This window comes from Ursus americanus, chromosome 14, assembly GCF_024610735.1.
Source record: "Ursus americanus isolate L20-20 chromosome 14, mUrsAme1.1.p, whole genome shotgun sequence".
Taxonomy (NCBI): Eukaryota; Metazoa; Chordata; class Mammalia; order Carnivora; family Ursidae; genus Ursus; species Ursus americanus.
Window position 1 is genome coordinate 20505239 of NC_142140.1, and position 12688 is coordinate 20517926.

The 12688-nt window shown below is 43.4% G+C and overlaps 1 protein-coding gene across 5 annotated transcripts in view; it reads left to right on the forward strand.

The window, feature by feature from the left end:
- FOXP1 (forkhead box P1) overlaps positions 1 to 12688 on the forward strand; it is a 563431-nt gene that overhangs the window by 385945 nt on the left and 164798 nt on the right. The gene's annotated exons all lie outside the window — the stretch shown is intronic.

Genomic DNA, 12688 nt, shown 5'->3' on the forward strand with positions numbered 1-12688 from the left:
AGGAAAATCCAAATATTTTTCAGCGGGTGAATGGATAAACCGAGTATGGTGACTCCATGCGGTAGACCGATATCAGCAACGGTAAGCGTGAGCTCTTGATGCACCCAGCAGCTTGGAATCATCTCTGAGATCCTCTGTTGCGTAAAAGAAGCCAGTCTCAAAGGTTACCTACTCTATGATTTCATTTGTATGGCATTCTTGAAAATGTAGACCTGCAGTGATGGAGACCAGGTCCACGTTTGCCAGGAATCGGAGATGGAGGAGGAGGGTCGGACTCTGAAGGAATACCGCAAGGGAGTTTGGGGGTCATGGAGCTGCTCCATATCCTGATCGTGGTGGTGGTTACGTGAATTCATGCATTTGTTAAAATTCACAGTACTACATACCCAGCATACCTGAAGAGTCGATTTTATTGTTCGGTAAATTTAAAAGATGATAATAATTAACCTAAGTCCAAACTTCTGCACAGGTCTACAAATGACAGCCTCTCTCTTGTGGTTCGTCCAGCTCCTTCTTGGCATTCTGGCCCCTCCTGTGAGGTTCCAAGCAAATATTCCATGATCACATTTGTGTTTCTACCTGTAGGCACGCTCATCGTTCTGCCCAGAACCCACCCCTCCCCCCACGTGTCTGTGCACCCCCTCCCCCGACTGATAGGCATCCTTCGCTGCTCCGGTGTTGGGACACTGGCACCTGCCCTAGGTTAGCTGCCTCTGCACCCCAGCCGTGCACGTTGGTAGCCCCTACGCTGGCGCTCACTGCGCTGCTCTCGATGTCTGCTTCTTGATCTGCCTGCACGCTCCATCGTGAGGTCAGGGAGAGCTGACTTCACCACTCACTTCCCAGCCCTGCTGGAAAGGCCAGGAGGAGTTCAGTAAGGGAACCAGGGAGGGTAAGAAGGAAGTGTACGCACTGGGCTTGGAGTCAGCCTTTGTTTTGTTGTACCGTTGCCTTCTTTTCCTGGCTGCTCTTGTCTCTGACCCCCTCGCTGAAATTCCTTACCTCCCCTTGCCCTTTCAGCAGGGGAATCCTCTTTTCTGGCTTCCCCAAAACTGCTTGTTAAAAAGCAATAAATCATGGTTTTAAAGTCCTTTATAGTCTTTTTTTCCTTTGAGCAAACATAAAATTATGCGGCAAAATCATGACTGTGGAGGGGTTTTCTCGCTTTTTCTTCAGAGATTAGGTGGGTTTTGTAGTGTACCATGAAAAGTCATTAGTGGTAAAATCCTTATTATGGATACATTTTTACGTATTTACTGAGCCCCATCTTCCAAATTCTTCCAAATTCCCTTGGGGAGAAAACAGACTTTCTGAAAAAAAAAAAAAAAGGGAATCAGCTTCTATTCTGGAATCCATAGTGAGAGTAATAATAATAATAGCTCTTATATAGTGCTTACTAAAGGGCAGACTCTGTCTTAAAAGCACTTTCTGCCTGGGCACCTGGATGGCGCTGTCGGTTAAGCATCTGACTCTTGATCTTGGCTCAGGTCGTGATCTTGGTGTCCTGAGATTGAGCCCCGCGTGGGGCTCCATTCTCCGAGCAGAGTCAGCTTGAGATTCTCTCTGCCCCTCCTCCTCCAGCTCATTCTCTCTCTCTCTCTTTCTCTCTCAAATAATCTTTTTTTTTTTTTAAAGCACTCTCTATGTAATTCGTGTCCCACAACGTCACTAGGAGGTGGTGCTGCCGTTACTTCTATTTCACAGCTGAGAAAACAGCAGAGTGCTTAGATCAAGGTCAGGAGTGAAGTTAGGATTTGAACTCAAGCCGTCTGTCTCCACCTTCCAAATGGCCATGGATCGGGAGCCGTGGCTTTCCTCACCCAGGACACATGCTGACCTCTTGGGCCTCTCCTCTGGAAGCCGTCACATCTTTTACCTTGAGTGCCGAGAAGCTCCAGGGTGGTTTAGGTCCACCTTTGCTTTGCTAGCCAAGGCTGACTCCAAATTTGTGTCTCGATCGGCATTTGCACAGATAATGGGAGTAATTGGAAAAAAAGGAAGCAGAAAATCAGAATCCAAAATATCCTAGCCAAGAAGCAGTAGGAACAATGAATACACAGATTGTGTTTTACAACTTCCAGAATGTTTGTGCCCCTGTGTTCTCCTGAGCTGCCCCTCACCCTCACCACTCCCCAGGGCTTTCATCTGCTCTTTACAGGTGAGCCAAGTGAGTCCAAAAAGAGCTGAGTGGCCCCGTAGGAGTTCACATTTGGTTTCTCTGGGGCCAGAATGCACGCTCCGTCTTTCCCTTCCCTTCCCCTCGGCTCCCCTCCCTTCCAGGAGGTTCTTCCATGAATTTTAGACACAGGCGATGTGATTCTGTCTCTTTCCCACTTGTATTAGTTTTTTGTTTTTGCCTAACAAATGGCCATAAACTTAGCAGCTTAAAGCACCTGTTTGTCAGCTCCCAGTCCTGTGGGTCACAAGTCCAGGCACAGAGCTGCTGGCTTCTCTGCTCAAAGTTCCAGAAGGGTCCGAGGGTAGAAGGTGCTACCTGGACAGAATTCTTGTCTGGAGGCTCTGGAGGAAGAATCTGCTTGCAGGCTCATGCGGGTTGTTGGTGGAATGCAGTTCATTGTGGTTGTAGGACTGAGGTCCCCATTTCCTCGCTGGCTGTCAGCCAGTGGCCGTTCTGGGCTTCTCGAGGCTGCCCATATTTCTTGCCAGGTGGCCTCCTCTCCCTGATGCCAGCAGTGGTGCATCAAAACTTTCTCAGGCTTGGAAACTCAGACTTTCTCTCTGACTGCTAAATGCTCGTATAAACTCCCAAATATAAACCCCCTGTGATTTTTTTTTTTCCAGGACTGTTTAGATTATCTCCCTGTTTTGGGACCTTAAATTACAGCTGCAAAACCTTGCAAATCAACGTCTTGCCCACCAGTTGATGAACTATCTGGGACAGGGGGTAGGAAGGTAGGAGATCGCCTTAGCATTCTGCCTACCGCCAGTGCCCTGTAACATTACAAAATGTAAAGACAGAAACAGGGGCCAAGTCGAAGGTATTTATTTTTCTGTCGACATTACATAAACTCCTTTATGCCTTTAGAGTTTTTTGCCACCACAATGCATTTTATATTTCAGTCCATTTGATTGAAAGCATATTTGCAATCTGTATACATCTTTTGCCTTAAAAGGATTGAAAAAGAAAAGGAATCTTTTTCAAAAGGACTGAAGAGACAGTATCATTGGAACAAAACAGTTGTGTATCACCAGCTACTCGTAAGTTCATCTTTGAGCGTGTTGTTTCCACCTGTAATTTTTCAGCCCTAATGGTCTATCTCCTTGAACTTCCTCTCTCTCTTCCTTGGCTCTTTGATTCCTTCTCCACTTGGCGGTCTCATCTTAAATATCACCTCCTCACAGACAATGTCAATGGCCTTATCTAGAGTAGGCTGGAAAAAACAAGTACGTGAAGTTGTTCTTTTATTAAGGATTCCTCTGTAGTGGCTTTCTGTTTCTGGATCTGTGTGTTGTCAGTATCTTATCTCTAATTTCTATTCGACTATAAGCCTTTGGAAGGGGCACCTTCATAGGCCCGATGCCTAGATTGTGCTTGGTACAAAGTATGCATCCAAAGTTGTGTTTATTTGGCGTGTCAATAGAAGGTATGGTCTGGTACTTGTGGAAAGGTAACTTTAACTTTCATATTGAAAGGTTGCTAGAATCGTGAACCAAGTTAATCATGAGGTCACTGGTAAAACATTTATTGTTTGAAAAGCACCCAGTTGGCAGTCACAAAGCTCTTGAAAGAGAGACGAGACTCTGCAAATGGTAGAGTCACAGAGGAGCAATTCCCATATTCTCCTTTGAAATGTGCAGTGCCACTGGGTCATCGGTGGGTGATGAGTCTCCAGGTCACGGGCCGTCTGATGCTTGGATCATGGTTTCCTACAAATTTTTATGGCCTCAAGATAGGAGCCTCTTTCCTCCCAGCCCTCTTCTGAACACCTCCTCTCTCTGACTTCTCCTCAGCTTCACCTCCACTCCCAAGCAGTCACACAACCACTTTAGAAGGTGGTTCTCCTTGGGCAAGTTAGTCAACCTCCCTGACCTTGTTTTCCTCCTCCGTAAGATGGGTATGGTCACTCCCACTTTGCAAGGTCATTAGAAGGACAGAAGGGCAGTGAATGCCAGTGCCATCCATCAGAGAGGGATGAATGCTGTTTCATTCATTATTGGACTGTACCGTGGCTCTGCAGATCTGACATGGGATTGAAATGCTCGTCTGAACAACAGCTGGTTTTTGGAAGTAATTCAAAAAGAAGGTTACAGTACATTATAGGATTACCAGCGATAATATTCTAATTGATTTTTATCATCACTGTACCAAATAAAGACTACTTAGTTTCAAATCGGTAGGTTGCAGTAAACGCATTTCACATACAACTCTCCAGAACACAGTTTTATCTTTTTCTTTTTTTCTTTTTCTTTCCTGATGATTCAGAAGGCACTTCAGAGCCCTGTAGTGCCTCTGGGTTTTCATTATGAACTCCAGTTAGCATTTTATTATAGCTCTTGAGAAGTGTTGGTTGCTCTCAAGTTCTAGAAAGCAACTTCCGCCTGTTCACCTTTTTCCATTCCTTAATACACGGTATAAAAACTGTCCCTTTCCATAAACACAGACCCTTCCCCAGGTGCTTGCATTCTTGGTGGTGAGGACTGTCCCGTGCTGGCTTATGCTGGAAAGTCATACAACCAGGGCAGTCCCATCCCCAGAGCCGAGAACAACGGTCAGTGGGCTTCAAGGAGCTCATTTGCCGATAAGGTACCATAAGTTGTTCAGAACCGGTCAAGCTGTTACCACATTTCCGATGAGACCATTTTAGAGAGCAGCAAGGCCAGAGCAGATCAATTTACATTTCTTTTACATCTGTCACTGGAAAAGGACATATTTGATGCATTCTCAAGACAGGTTAAATAGTAACAGCGAATGTGGTGAGGGCAGAATTGAGGCCGCTTCTGTTGTATTTATTACGGGCATCATTTCTACCCTCAGAGCTGCAGTCCCATCTTTGCATCTGTTTTGCCTGCCTTTCCTTCCCTGAGTGTGATTTAGAGAAGTCTGCACGTTGCATGACAGGAACATTAGAAGAGTGTATTTCTGACTTAATTCCTGCGGTGTGGATCCAGAACCCAGGGCCAGGAGACCCTGCCCCCTCAATCAGCTGGGAGAGTTTGGACAGTGGGCACTGTGTCTCTGCCTACGTTCCGTGTGTCTTCTCCTGTAAAATGGGGCTATTTACTTCTTATCAGAGGCTTGGGATAACGAAAGGACATGTCCTGTAGACATGAAAAAAAAAATTTCGACACCATGCAAATGTTTTCGGTTTTATTTTAACTCAAATCAGTATGCAAAATGAAGATGCTGTCGTTGCCAAAGTTGTTGGCGCCCGTTCATCATATTTCTAGGTGAAGTACGTGAAAGTGATTATAGGTAATAAATATCTTTTTTTTTTTTAACTTATTGCAGAGGCAGTTTTTCCACTGTTAATGAGGGTAATTTGACTTGGTTGAAGGATTGCAGTTCTTAAGAATTAATGCAGTAATCCAATTCAAAGATTTAAAGAGATCTAAGATTTTTCACAGGTCGCGTGCTAGTGAATGTGCTCCTATCACATAGCAGCTAATGGACTTGAACGCCAGTCTGTCATTTAGTCTGTTCGCTCACGGCATAGCAGCTTTGCCCTTGGTAGTGAGTCTACTTTCCAAGCATTGCAGGTTATTTAGAAGTGCGGTATATTTGTAACACTTTTGAGAGATAGGATCCTATTTCCCACAGCCCCTAATCACTATAAAAACTGGGGTTATCTTTCTTAATTACACGTTTGAACCCTAATCTGCTAAGGTCGGAGGAGTATCAGGCTCACAGGAGCTGCCTTCTCTCCTTTGCCTTTCTTTCTTTCTTTTTTTTTTTTTTTAGGAGGGCTTTTTCTTTTTTTAATGTATTTTTAAAAACGAATTCAGGTATCATTGTATTCATACATATAGGTTAATTCACATGAATACAAAGATTATGTGCATGGTATTCATAACTTCCCATTTTTGATAATGATGTATTATTAACAGCTAACAATATTTTGTAAAGCCTTATTTGTAAAGGATGTTGGAAATGCTCTTATTTCGCGATCCCATTATGTTCCTAAATATTAAAAATCCCATTTTGAAGCAATTAGAAGCATTCACTTCTCTTTCCACGTGTGTTCTGTAGACAGCGTCACCATACTGTGCACACAGGAACCTTTGTTCCTTAATTAGAAAAAGGACTAGAGCTCATTAATTGTGGTTCCAAGTGGTGTCTGCTTGAACATTGAGGCAACAATACATGAGGAGGAGAGACCCAGCCTAAGTCTGGGAGGCTCTCGGCAGTTCTCAGAACTTGAAAAGGTAGATAAACAGCAAAGGGTCCTGGTAGGGCTGTCCTCACATCCGGGGCTGTCCTTGAGGCCTGGCTAGCTGCACATCAGTTTTAAAGCCAAAGAGATTTCTGTTCTCGCAGAAGGAGGGAAGGGGAGATGCGACAACTGGTAGAGAAACGTAGACCTTTGCCTCTGTCGAAAGCCTATCCATATGAAGACAAAAACAGGTCAGGAATCTCTTGGGCATTTTTGAGAAGTGAGTGGACCCCATCTAGATGCATTTAGATGTTATTGAAAGTGAGTGAATTGCTGGCAGACAGGACAGAAGACAGATAGGGTTTTAGAGGCTGATTTTCACTGCTGGCTGGCCACATGGACCATCAGAGGAATCGCAAGAGTTTCGAAAGCTAAAACTCCCAAACCGAATTGGCAAAAGCCTTAGGCCCACATCAGTCATCCCCAAAGAGCCCTAATTTCCACAACAAGAACAGGCATTTCTCCAGCCTCCAGGAAACTTCAAGCATCTAAATGTTCCCAGAACATCTTAATAGTGCAAATGGTGGACTCCTCTCGCTGGTCAAGATGGAGGTTGCAGAAGCAGGGAAGCGAACAACTTAAGCGAAGGATCTCACACCACACGGGCGACGTCTTCTTGTGGCTTGTCTGCACTCGCGCGGGGAACGCCGAAGTAAAGGATGGGAGGGGTGAGGCAGAACGTCAGTTTGAAAGCCAGATGATGGAAAATAAAGCAGTTAATTTGAGGGTCAGTTCACTCTTCCTTGGGAAGGTTCTGTTCACTCAGATCCACTCTCTGGAAGAAAAAGAACTCAGGAGCCACGAGGCAAGGCTATGGTCCTCTCCTGCCACACCTGTCAACTCCTTCCTCCTTCTCGCTTTCTCCTTCCATCCCTGCCACAGGATAAATGCTAATGGAAGACATTATTAGCAAAAGGGAGCGCTTTGTAAAGGTAGCAGAGATCTGGCAGGGGGAGGCATGGCTCCCTTCCCCCCTGGGCAGATCATCAGTGGTACAGGTCAGAACAGGTGAACGTGGAAACAAATATTTTCCCCTAAATGTTCTGCCATTTAAAAAAGAGATGTGTCTAGCTAGCAATATATATATATTTTTCCCCCACCAGTATTTTTTTTATGTTGTATTTCTCAGAGAAAGAAAAAAAAAATAGATTTTAAAATGTAAAAACCTGTTCTTCAATTGAGTATGCAAAAATCTCATTGCAGTATTTATTCCAAACCTGCTCTCATAATGTTCAGTCAAGGAGAAAACAGCAAAAAACAGTTGTTGATGGACTTAGCACAGAACTGGATTAAATAAGCATTAGTCTACTGGAGCTGATTACAGGAATATGAAAATGCGGTATCTTAATGGTACATATTTTTATGTGGCAGCTCAGTTGCCTTTCATTCTGCAGCTAATATGTCTATTCTTATGAGTCATTTACTTCTTTAATTACCTTTTGCAGGCAAGGCACCATGGTATATTAATGTGAATGATTTTTACTGCCAGTTTATCATACAATGCCCCAGAAGTTGAAAGGCGTAATTGACTTGGAAGAACAGCTCATGAAGGAAACAATATTTAGTTGACAGCTTTCCTTGTACTCTCTGTTGACGTTTATGAGTTTACACTATGCTAAAGGAGTAATAAACACAATTTTCTTTCAATAACAGGAAAGGGTAGCTTCTAAAATACATTTGTGGAAAGCACATTTGTTCATTTCTTGAATAATATGAAAATAACACATTTCTAGTGATAAGACCTCTCAGATTGCCAATTGAATTAAACCTTTGAAGGTGCATTTATAACCTGTCTTGGAGCATTAGGAGATATTAGGGTTCATGTGATTGAATCGATTTAATGAATATTTAAATTATATACAGATTTGGATAAATCATATTTAAATCTAGGTGTTAGAGTGAGACTGTTGGGTCTTGTCCTCCCAATTTCCAGAGGGAGGCAAGACAGGAAGGGAGCTTGAGAATTGTCTGGAGGCAGATTTTCTTTCTCCAACGGGAAGGGAAGTCTGACAGTGTATTTTGGGAAAATCAAAAAGAAGGCGCAGTCAGTACAACTCCTTATAAGGTCTGGCCTTCGAACAGTTAAAATCAAGACCAAGGAGGGTCACTGCTCTTCTGGGATCTGGATGGCACGTTGAGTTGACTTGGGCCTTTGGCAAGTGCGGATTTGTCTTACCCGTTACCCATCGCTTCCACGGTCCCCTGGGCCCCCCTGGCTCCCTGGCTCTGGGCAGGCCCTGATTTGGCTCATCGGTTTAGAGGGAGTTAAACTTTTCACAGTTTTCTGGATTGTTTGCAGTTCAGTCCTGTGCAGCATAATGAAAGTTTTCTAGCCATCTGCTGTTAAGCTGGCGGTGAGCAAGGCCAGTATATCCAAACAAAGTTCTGGCCTGCCGTAAACTGAACCTGTCAGTTTAGCATAGCTTTGCTGACCCCTCCAACAAATAGGGCAGCCCTTGGTACCAGGCACTCACTGCATAGGGCTTTCAAAGGGGAACTATTTGGGGGGTGGGGGGGTGGCGGGGGCCTGTTTACTTTTCCCTCAGTGTGCCTCTCCCTGGCTTGGACTAGTTTATACTTCATCTTTATGTGGATAAATGGACTCGTTCCCCGCCCCCCTCCTTTCTGGGAGCGGGAGGCATTACTTCTTCCTAGAGGATTCTAACTTGTAGAACAAGGTATGAGTGTCCCTAAAAGCCCATGAGGTGGCTGTGATTGGGAAGGGTGTTCTGTGCAGTTACGTTTGTTAAATTGTTTTGTCTTTCCGTGTTTGGGGACAAATAGTCCAGGCACTGCAAGCTCCTATATTTATGACTCACCTTATGTAACTAAGAGCGTTTCATAGCTTTAAAGGGACTTTTTTGGCCCCTTTTCTCCTGCACGTTGTGTTTTACCCTCAGAAGTTAATACACAGCCGAACTTAGCGGAGCTGCCATTTGACGGTGCTCCCGGCTGTCTGGGATGCTACCTGCTTCTCTGTTCTCGTTGGCAAGTGCAGCTATTGCTTTTAATTGCCTAGCTTAACCATAAAATAATTTCATTGTTTCGTGGTATTTTTTTTCTGTAGTAAATGTTTAATTCCTGTTTTCTCCTTAGCAGTGTTTACTTGACTATGTAGTAAATAGCCCTATACGTTCAGATTCTTGATATGTGTGTGTGTGTGTGTGTATACACACATACATATATATATACACATATATAAAGATACACACACACACACACACATATATATATCTCAACACCTGTCTAAGCCTGCCCCTAACCCTTGTTGGTTTCCTTTTGTTAATGACACCTTGTAGGTGCTGTTGTATTTTTATCTTGGTCTTGCTGTAGTATATTTCCTGTCCAGCATTGGTTACATTTGTGTTCTGTTAAGAGGGGGCTCTGGGGAGCCATTGTCAAACCTCTGTATCCATCTCAATTCATTAAAATATCCAGGGAGAATGGCCACTGTCATTGAATAACTATGTCAGCCACTCCCCTGGCTGCCTTAGCCCCTAGATGAGAAGCAGACCACAGTCCTACACGGTAACAAAGGAAAAAAGGCACCAAAAGGATGCACGTTTGTCTTAAGCACCAACGTGAAAGGGCCTGGGTTCAACTTTAACTGCAATCAAGGAATCTACAAGGGTCAGGAATTCTGTAAGTGGTGGGGTGGAGGAGCAGAAGAAGCAAAGGAATAAACAAGGCGATACAGGCTTCCCCTTTAAGGGACAGGGAGTATTGCAGTAGTGAAAAATATTCAATTTAAAATTTAAATGAGTGCACTTACTTGGAAATACCATACAGTCATAATCTGTTTGTAAGGTGACTGACATATAAAGTGCTTTTTTGTTTTAAGGTAAAAAAATGTATTCGGGGTAGAGTTTCGGGTGTAAATGTCAGGTGCAACGTAACGTGTACTCACTGCGAGAGTCAAGCAAATAACCTTGGCATTTAGGACATTGCCTTTTAGAACATGAAATTGTATTTTGTTGTGTGTCTTTTTTTTTTTTAAGGAGGACTACATTAAGGGGTCACCTATTAGCTGTGTTTTTGCTGTCTTAAACTCAGCCCTTCTGTCTATTAAAATCAAACCACTGTGTAAACATTCCAGTGTTGTTCTTGGTCTCTACAATGGCCACGGGGATCAGGTTTCACCTGCCTGCACATCTTCAAGCAATTAGAGCAATTAGTGTGAAGCCATTTCACATTCAAGGATTCAAGGTCTATGGTGACATTCAAGTCCAGAAGTCTGAAAGGGAGAGGAAGCGGCCTGGAGCACGGCTACTATTCCATGGCCCTGAGCAGACAATTTCTCGTTTAAAAATGGGAGCTCTTTAATGATATTATTATGAGGTTTTTAAATGACATATCAAAAGTTGTTTATATCAAAAAAAAAGCCCCAACAGTCATTTAATTATACTAATGAAGGTCTTTATACATGGCAGGTTTTTAAAAAAGACCTTCAGCAGCCCTGAGAAATGGAGGGTTCCTCCTTGCCCCATGGTGGTAGTGACAACATTCTTTGTATAGGAAGACTGTGTCTTAGAAGGTGTAAGGGAATGGAATTAGCATTCTCTTTTTCATGGTAGACCTCCCTGTTTTGCGTAAACATAATAACTACGGCAACATGGGATACTTAGGAGATTTTTGAAGTGTAAGTATTAAAAGTAACTTTTTTTTTCTTTTTAGGTTAGGGAGGAATAGTAGCGACTGTAAGACCCGGAACTAGGGCAGTTCAGAGATCAGTAATCAGCTTTAGCAAATCAGCTGTGTAGGCAGGAGAGAAGGTAACTTTGAAGAACAGTCTTAGAATCCAGTAGGGTTTTTGTTTTGTTTGCTTGTTTGTGTTTTTTATGTGTGTAACTAAGTTACGCAGGGATCTTGTTTGCATGAGGCGAGCCCTTAAACTGATTACATCTTTTTAAATAGGTTAGTACATTTTTTAAATCTACATTGTACTGTTGATTTATTATGCAAAAGGAGGGGGAGGGGCATTTTTAAAAAATCCTGGGATGCTGCAGAAGAGCTGGCTCTGTAGTCCCAGAAGGGTGTGCAGAATCAGGAGGAACCGCAGGCTAAGTTAAGATGTACAATTCTATTTCCCTTTAACTTAATGCTGCCCATTCGTGCCGTGTTTGTTAACAAACAGCTCTGAGGCTGGAATTGCTGGGAGAGTTACCTTTTCTTTATATGTACTGACTTTGATTAGAATAAGAGGCTTATTTTTTAAAGAAAAAAAAATTTAAAAGAAAGATCTTGTGAGAATTCCTTTATGGAATCGTTCTATTGGGCTTCAAAGCTGCTAGGTGTTGAGCCCTTCTCTGTCTGTAGGACTGAATGCATCTATCTATTTTTGTGACTGAGGCTAGAGCGTTTATGCTCATTTGGTAACTAGCCATGTCAGGGAACCAGAGTCCCTTAGAGCTCTCTAGCCCCATCTCGAACTACTTAGAGCCCTTCTGTGGAGAGACGCTCTTCCTGACCGCCCACTTGCATGGCGTCCAGGCTATGTGTCTTTTGAAACTGCATTGCAGAGCAGATGCAGGGGGTGCTAATAAAATGCAGCATGCCGGACCCTGAGCAAGGTAAGGGTCTGCTTTTCCCCCCTGCCTTTTGGAAGTAGATTGCTAGGAAACCATTTATAGTGTCTGCAACTGGACCAGCTGAGTTAGACAGGAACATTTGAATTGGATACTCCACCCCTCCTAAAAGTGGAGAGGCAGGCATGGATGCGCTGTGCAGCTCAGAGGGGAGGTGAGGCAGTAAACCAGATCTTTCCCATTTTTTTTTTCCTCCTAGCCTAGTCCTCTGTTTCTATGATCTGCCTTTTGAACTGTTTTTGTGGCTGATCAGTTCCACCTAATATGTCTCTTGATTTCTGCTATTGTAATACTCAGGCGACATGCTGTTCTCTTCATTTTTATAAGCTTTAGATGCTTCTGCCTGTCATATTCTGGCGGTTTATCTTCAGCGTCTGGATTTGCTTTCAGACTTGAATGTCTATCAAGCTGCCGTTGCTTTGAATGTGAGATCAAAAGAAGATGAATTCCAGTAAAAAATTTCCTTCCATGAAGAAAAGATTGGGGCCTATGTAAACATCCCACTGACAGTTCACAATGAGTTATTTTAGCCGAGTATTAGCACCTGGATGACAGACAGTCCAGCATTCCATGCTAAATAACAAATCAGTGGCTTCCGTGGCAGAAGAGCATTGCTGCAACAGCAATACATTTTCAGAAGGAATCCTTTTCTTCCTCCTCCCGTTCCCCCTGTTTCTTTCTTTTTTTTTTTTTTATTGAATATGGCTGTTC